The 8,461-nt window shown below is 48.7% G+C and overlaps 1 non-coding gene across 1 annotated transcript; it reads left to right on the forward strand.

The window, feature by feature from the left end:
• The first annotated feature begins 1,077 nt into the window (after positions 1-1,077).
• On the forward strand, positions 1,078-1,195 carry LOC115872959. Its single transcript, XR_004048149.1, has one exon. It is a non-coding gene; the product is annotated as a small nucleolar RNA SNORA61 (small nucleolar RNA).
• Positions 1,196-8,461: the final 7,266 nt, after the last annotated feature.

Consider the following 8,461-nt stretch of genomic DNA (forward strand, 5'->3'; position numbering starts at 1 on the left):
TTTTAGAAGGGCTGAGAAAGGAAGATGTAGGCATATCCAGATGACGGTTAACAAGGAGTGAACTCCTACCTGAGATTGGTGACCACGATCAAAAGCAACACTCGTCTTGTCCGTCATGGGGTGTTCTCGGGACACAGAGTTGGCCCCACTGCAGATGTGGTGAATGCAGCCTGGGTTATGCCAAGCAGTCTAAGAAGGAGAGAGGGCCAAGTGAGCAACCCCATGGACAACAGTGCTGCATGGGGGGGCCCTAAGGGTGAGTGGCGATGAGGTCATCACGGAGCTTATGGAAGGCACAGAAAGTGTCAGACCCAAAGATGGAGTCTAAAAGAAGGGATGGCAGACAGTTAAAGTGCTTGGTTACTCACTGTGTTCGTCTGGGTAAACTAGGGAAACAGATCCACAGAAACTCATATATGGATAAGAGAGAGTTTTATATAAAGGGTAAGTGTACATTCAGAAAGCGTCCCAACTCCATCCAGTCCAATCCCTTAAGTCTGACTTAGCCCATATGTCCGACACCGATCAACAAAGTCCTCAAGCTCACAAAACACACACAATGACACTGAATGCAGGAAGATCACAGGCCAGTGGGTATAAAGCCTTTGAATCCAGTGGTGGTATAAGCATCTCAGCACTGGCAGGGGTCTCCACGCGGCTTCTCCAGCGCCCAGGGCTGCATCAGGGTAGGTCCATGTGGCTTCTCAGGGATATCTCACAGGAAGTGAGCCTTCCCAGCTGAAGCAGGGACTGGGGAAGGCAGCTGCACTCTGGTCTGACCATCAGAGAGCAAGAGACCTGAGAACTAGAAAGGCGAGGTTCACCGAGCCATTTAGCTCTCTGCCCTTCAATTAATCCCACATGGCTTTATCGGCCAGGTTGGCACAATAAACCTTCACGATCTCACTCATTGGAAGGCTAGAGGCTTAGGTCCACCCAGAAGCGCTTCTGAAGAAAGACCTGCCCCTCTCTGTCCCCAATGCCAGCCACTGAAAACCCTGTGGAGCACAGTTGTACGCCAGCCCACATGGCGGCCCCACACACCAGAACCACCACAACCAAGGCTTCTCACAGACAAGCCTCCAGTTCCCTTTCCCATCGGATCAAACACTGGTCTGGGTGGTCATCAAAGGAGGAAAAGGAACACTGAAGCTGCCCCTTGTGCTCTTGGAGCTGGGGCTCCTTTCAAACACCAGTGACACCCAGTGATCAGGCCGCGCAATGCGCTTTCAAGTGCTGCTCCACTTGGAGGCAGTCCAGCTTCCCTCCGCTCCCTCGTTGCCTCGCTCAGGATTTGGAACCGGCGATCCTGAGAGGTTGCTGTCCTTGGGGGACTAGAAGTGGACTGCCTAGGACAGATGGCAATGTGTAGGAGCTGTTAGCCATGGGATCCCCCCAGACCTACATTTCTGTTATCCTGGATCTCCCACATGCTGGGAGTTCCCAAAACCATGCGCACGTTTAGACAAATGCTTGGTAGTGACGCAAGCTCTCTCTCAGCCCACCGTTTTGCTGGGGCATTGCCTTCTGGGCTGACTTGGGAGCTGAGTGAGGCTGCCCCTCTCCCCAACCACCTCAGTTGACTGGCCTCATGGCTCTGAAAGGGCCCTAGTGTCTTTGCCTCTGCCAGCTCTTCCGGACACATGCACTGGAATCTGGCTGCATCTAGAGCAGCAGTTCTCAACTTGTGGGTCACGACCCCTTTGGGCGTTGAATGACCCTTTCACGGGGGTCGCCCGATTCATAACGGTAGCAAAATGACAGTGATGAGGTAGCAACGAAAATAATGTTAAGGTTGGGGGGGTCACCACAACATGAGGAATTGTATTAAAGGGTGGCGGCATTAGAAAGGTTGAGAACCACTGGTCTAGAGGAAAACCCAGCTTCCTCCCCATGCCACACCACACATAGTATTAGGTTCCTAGGGCTAGCAGAACAAAGTACTATGAACTCAATGGCTTAAAAGAACACATTTATTTTCTCACTGTCCTGGAGGCTAGGAGACGGAAATCTAGGTGTCACTGGGCTGTGACCTCTTTGAAATTTCCATGGGCTTCTCTTAGCTTCTGGTGGTGTTGGCAATCCTTGACATCCTTTGGCTTGTAGGATGTACCACTCCACTCTCAGTCTTCGGCACCACATTCTCCCTGCGTGTTTCTGGGTCTGTGTGCCTTGACCTCTTTTTTTTTTTTTTTAATCATTTTGTTAGGGGCTCATACAACTCTTATCACAATCCATACACACATCAATTGTGTAAAGCGCATTTGTACATTCATTGCCCTCATCATTCTCAAAACATTTTCTCTCCACTTAAACCCCTAGCATTAGGTCCTCGTTTTCCCCTCCCTCCCCACTCCCCACTCCCTCATGAGCCCTTGATAGTTTATTAATTGTTATTTTGTCAAATCTTGCCCTGTCCAACGTCTCCCTTCACCCACTTTTCTGTTGTCGGTCCCCCAGGGAGGAGGTCACATATTCCTTGTAATCGGTTCCCTCTTTCCTACCCACTCTCCCTCTATCCTCCCTGTTTCGCCACTCACACCACTGGTCCTGTAGGGCTCATCCTCCCTGGATTCCCTGTGTTTCCAGTTCCTATCTGTACCAGTGTACATCCTCTGGTCCAGCCAGACTTGCAAGTTCGAATTCAAATCATGGTAGTGGGAGCGGGGAGGAAACATTTAGGAACTAGAGGAAAGTTGTATTTCTCATCATTGTTACATCGCACCCTGACTGGCTCATCTCCTCCCTGAGACCCCTCTGCAAGGGGATCTCCAGTGGCCTACTGATGGGCTTTGGGTCTCCACTCCGCACTCCCCCCATCATTCACTATGGTAAGATTTTTTGTTCTGATGATGCCTTATACCTGATCCCTTCGACACCTCGTGGTTGCATAGGCTGGTGTGCTTCTTCCATGTGGGCTTTGTTGCTTCTGAGCTTGATGGCCACTTGATTACCTTCAAGCCTTTAAGACCCCAGACGCTATACTTTTTGATAGCCGGGTACCCTCAGCTTTCTTCGCCACATTTGCTTATGCACCCATTTGTCTTCAGTGATCCGTTTGACACCTCGTGATCACACAGGTTGATATGTTGTTCCATATGGGCTTTGTTGCTTCTGAGCTAGATGGCCGCTTGTTTACCTTCAAGCTTTTAAGACCCCAGCTGCTATATTTTTTGATAGCTGGGCACCATCAGCTTTCTTCACCATATTTGCTTATTCACCCGCTTTGTCTTCAGCGGTTGTGTTGGGAGCCTTGACCTCTTTTCAAAAGGATGCTGGTCTACTGGGTGTAAGGTCCAGCCTACGCCAGCATGACTTCATCTTCACTCAAACCAAATTCACTGCCATCGAGTTGATTCTGACTCACAGCAATGCTACTGGACAGAGTAGAACTGCCCCTATGTGTGTAGAAAGCCTTGGGTAGTGGTTTCAAACTGCTCACCTTGTGGTTAGCAGCCCACCTTGTAACCACTAGGCCACCAGGGCTCCTTTGACCTCATCTTAGCTAACTGCCAACAATCTTCAAAGACTCTATTTCCAAGTCAAGTCACATTCCAGTTCTGGGAAGAACATGGATATGGGGGTGGGGGTAGTGGATCCTATTTAAATCATGATACCTATCTTAGGGACTTGGTTGGCTTCTGAGCCAAGGAACAGATTGTCCCTTAGTTAGGAGCTTTTCTACCCACAGGAGAGACAAAGGGCCATGACAGGACCCCTCACCCCCCTTTGCAATGACCTAAGATCCCTGCACTGCTCTGACCAATTACCCTTTCATCTTCCACTTGAAGAAGTTAGCCAACCAGTTTTACGTCTAGGCACAAGAGGGGAAAATGGAGCACGAACCCCAAAGGTAAACAGGTGAGAGAGGTGGTTCCCAACGTGGTCAAGAAATGGAGGAAGACTGAGTCAGACTTCCCAATCCCACATTACAGTTATGAAGTAGCAATGAAAATAATGTTATGGTTGGGGGTCACCACAACATGAGTAACTGTATTAAAGGGTTGCAGAATTAGGAAGGTTGAGAACTATTGTTCCAGTTCTTTTATGCTCACCCCCCACCCCCTACCCCACTATCATGATCCCAGTTCTACCTTACAAATCCAGCTAGACCCGAGCATGTACACTGGTACAGATAAGAGCTGGAAACACAGGGAATCCAGGACAGATAAACACCTCAGGACCAATAATGAGAGTAGTGATACCAGGAGGGTAAGGGGAGGGAAGGGGGAGAAAGGGGAACTAATCACAATGAGCTACATATAACCCCCTCCCTGGGGGATGGGATAACAGAAAAGTAGGTGAAGGGAGACATTGGTTAGTGTAAGACATGAAAAAAGAATAACAATGTATAAATTATCAAGGGTGAGGCAGGGAGTTGGGACGGGAGGGGGAAATGAGGAACTGATACCAAGAGCTCAAGTAGAAAGCACATGTTTTGAGAATGATGATGGCAACAGATGTACAAAGGTGCTTGACACAATGGATATAAGTATGAATTGTGTTAAGAGCTGTGAGAGCCCCCAATAAAATGATTTTAAAAAAACAAAAAAATGTTGCCATTGAGTTGATTCTGACTCCTAGTGACCTTGCATAGCAGGGGTAGAGAGCATCCAGCACTCAGGCTGTATAAGATCTACAAACTCTTCAACACCGGCCAACATCATAGGTCTCACTGAGAGAAGCAGTTCCAGCCATCCAGTAGGGATGCATTCATTACAAGCTTGACCAGGATGGCCCATGAATGATGTTATAAACAGCCAAATGGCCCTTGACAGAAAAGAGGTTTTCCCCACCCCTGCATAGGGTCTACATTTTCATAAGCTATATACAGTGTGTAAATCGACAGGCGCAGACAGCCTCATCTTTTTCCATGGAGCGGCTGGTGGGTTTGAACTGCCAAACTTGGGGTGAACAGTCCAGCCACGCTTACCAGACAGTGTCACCAGGACTCCTTCAGGTAATGGTAGTGCCCTTAAAACTAAATGTGCCAAACCGGTCACTGTCAAGGCTATTCTAATGCGTGGCAACCTCCAAGTATGCCACACTGGAACTGGGTTCTAGAGCAGCTGCAAACCAAACCAAACACACTGCCGTGGACTCAGTGCTGACTCAGAGCGACCCCCTGTGGGTTTCCGAGACTGTAACTGTTTACAGGAGTAGAAAGCCCAGTCTGTCTCCGTCAGAGCTGCCGGTGGTTTTGAACTGTCGACCATGCGGATCGCAGCCGGACGCATAACCACTACACCACCAGCCCTCCTTGAGGGGGTTCTGGTGGGTGATATTTTTGGCAGTAGATGCATAGCCTTTTCCCCACAGCACCTCTGGGTGGCATTGAACGGCCAACCTTTCAGTTAGCAAACAGAGGGAAAGCAGGGCCAGGGGAGCCCACATGATGGGGAGGGTGCTGAGAGGGATCAGGGGAGGCTTCCCTGTGGAGGTAACCCTTAGACCAAGAGAGCAAAGTGAGGGATGAGCCACTGGGAGAATGTAGTTCAGGATTCCAGGCTGAGGGCCCAGCACAATGGGGGAAGCTTGGCACGTTAGATGAACATCAAGAACTCCCCCCCACCCCTTTATTTCTGTATCCTATTGGGATGAGTACTGTGTTAGTCTGGGTGGACTAGAGAAACAAATCCAGAGGCACTCAAGCATGTATAAGAAAGAGCTTTCTATCCAAGAGTCATTGCATATTAAGAAAACATCCTGGCCCAGTCCAGATCTAGTCCAGAAGTTCAATATTAGCCCATAAGTCCGATATTAGCTCATATGTCTGACACTAGTCCATAAATTCTTCTACAGCCCCAGGAAGCTCGTGCAATGATGTCGAGGGCAGGTAGATCAGAGGCCAGTAGGTGGAAAGTCTTGTGGAAGCATCTCAGTGCTGGCACGGCTCTCCATGTGATTCCTCCAGCTCCAGGGCTCCGGCTGCCATCAGCAATGGCTCCACGTGGCTTGTCAACAGAATGGGAAGCAGAGAGTGTGTGGTCCTCTTCCCAGGAGAAAAAGAGGAAGTTCCCAGAATCCTCCTGGTGGGTGTTACCTTGTGACCCGATTGACATTGTAGACTCTACCCCTTCGCTCAAATTGGCAGATTATGTAATTGCCGCAAGTACTTTCACTACATTATCTTATTTAAATCCTCAACCAGGGGTCCTTAAACTTTTAAAACAGGGGGCCAGTTCACTATCTCTCATACCTGTTAGAGGGCCGGACTATAGTTTAAAAAAAAAACCAAGAACTAATTCCTATGCACACTGCATATATCTTATTTTGAAGTAAAAAAACAAAATGGGGCAAAAACACCCGGCAGGCCAGATAAATGTCCTCGGTGGGCCGCATGTGGCCCGCAGGCCATAGTTTGAGGACGCCTGCCGAAGACAATGGTATGCCATAGGCTTTGCGATGACCCTAACCGACAAATAAGAAAATCCAGGCCCAGGGAGAAGAGGGAACTGTTCAGGAGCACACAGCTAGGAGGAATTGAGGAGGACCACCTGAAACCATAGTTTCTTTGGCTCTGGCACCCAGGTTAGACACTCTCCTACGTGGCAGGGGTGCAGAATACCATCTACTGTCCTTCTGACAGTCTTGGGGGTGGGATTACAGGCCTTGTGAGAAGCAGTTCTTCTGCGAGTAGGAGGGGCCTATCTAGAAATAGCTGCCTGCTCTGGTCCTTTTTCACCTCTGCTGTCTGAGCTGCCTCTCATGGGATGGGCATCGTGGGTGCTTCCATTCAAACCAGCGAAGTGGCACCACCATTGAGCGAAGCCAGCGAAGTGCACCACCACCATCAGTTGCCATCGAGCCAATTTTGGTGCACAGGGTCCCTTATTTTTGTACCAAAAGAATCACCAGGGAGTTTGAAATACTGCAAGTCTGAATCAGCTGGGAGCTAGCCACGATGCAAACATTTCAACGCCACAGCAAACACGGCAGACTGATACCGAGAGGGAGCAGTCAGAGAAGTGCATTGCCTGGGTCACGGGAGGCCAGCGTGTTTTTGAGAATGGGTGTGTGCCCGCTGGGGAGAGAGGGCTCTACTTGTTGTAGGCAGGGCCATGACCCCCTGCCCCGGTTCCAGATACCCAGGTGGCTAAAGAGCTAGCCATTTCCTGCTGTAGGGGGTGTGTTAGCTTCCTAAGACTGCTGGATGGCTGAAAACAAGACATTTATTCTCCTGTAGTTCTTTCTGGAGAGGAGTAGTCAGAAATCCAAGGACAAGCTCCCTGGGAAGGCTCTAGGGAGGAAGCCTTCCTTGTTTCTTCCCGCTTCCCGCGGTGCTCAGCCATCAGCGGCATCACCTACTCACCTGTGCCTTTGCCTTCCCCAGGTCTGCTTCCTCCTCCCTGTGCTCTCCTCCACTTCTCCTCTTAGAAGGCCACGAGTGATTGGATGGCGGGTCCACCCGAAGGCAGGATGATCACATCTTAACTAATGATATCTGCAAAGACCTCATTTCCAAAGAAGGGCACGTTCTTTTTCATAGATCACTGTGGAGGTAGTTAGTTGATTGTGCCAACCTGGCCAATAAACACATGTGGGATTAATTGAAGGGCAGAGAGATAACTGGCTTGGCGAGCCTTGCCTTTCTAGTTCTTGGGTCTCTTGCTCTCTGATAGTAGGACCAGTGTGCGGCTGCCTTGCTTGTTCTTTGCCTCTATTTGCAAGCTACACTACCTGTGGGACACCTAACTCGTGGACTGTGTCACTGTAATTTGAGGTTCCTTCAAGACCTGCTTCACCACACCATTGGAATTTACATCTCTTGAGCTGGGGACTGTTGGACCCTGTTACCTGGGTGACTGTTGGTGACCTGCCTTGCTGTTTGCTGCCTGTGCCCAGATAGCCTGAATTGCTCTACAGAGGACTACCCTGTGGCCCTCAAGACTTGAAGGACTGCCAGTGTCTCACAACTGTCTCATGGGAGTGAGTTGCACTGAGCCATTTGCACTGCTTTATAATTTAATGAACTGTTTATTTCTTATGTTATATATCTATATAAATATACATATCTATCTGTATAAATAAATAAATATATCTGTATATATAAATACATATATATATATAAAGTTATTAGCATTCTGGTTTTGTTTCTCTACAGAACCCTGTCTAACACAATTGTCTTGGGGGCTCTCACAGCTCTTTGAACAATCCATCCATCCATTGTATCAAGCACATTTGTACATATGTTGCCATCATCATTTCCATAACATTTTCTTTCTACTTGAGCCCTTGTTATCAGCTCCTCTTTTGTCCCCTACCCTCATGAACCCTTGATAATATATATTCATTATTTCATATATTCATTCATTTGCTCTCCCTCTAAGCCCCTGGCATCAGCTCCTAATTTTTTCCCCTCCCTCCCCACTCCTCCCTCTATCATGAACCCTTGAAAATTCATAAATTATTATTTTGTCATATCTTACACTGTCTGACGTCTCCCTTTACCCACTTTTCT

Source organism: Echinops telfairi, unplaced genomic scaffold (genome assembly GCF_000313985.2).
Source record: "Echinops telfairi isolate 266 unplaced genomic scaffold, ASM31398v2 ScPeMD7_7458;HRSCAF=8496, whole genome shotgun sequence".
NCBI classification, from domain to species: domain Eukaryota; kingdom Metazoa; phylum Chordata; class Mammalia; order Afrosoricida; family Tenrecidae; genus Echinops; species Echinops telfairi.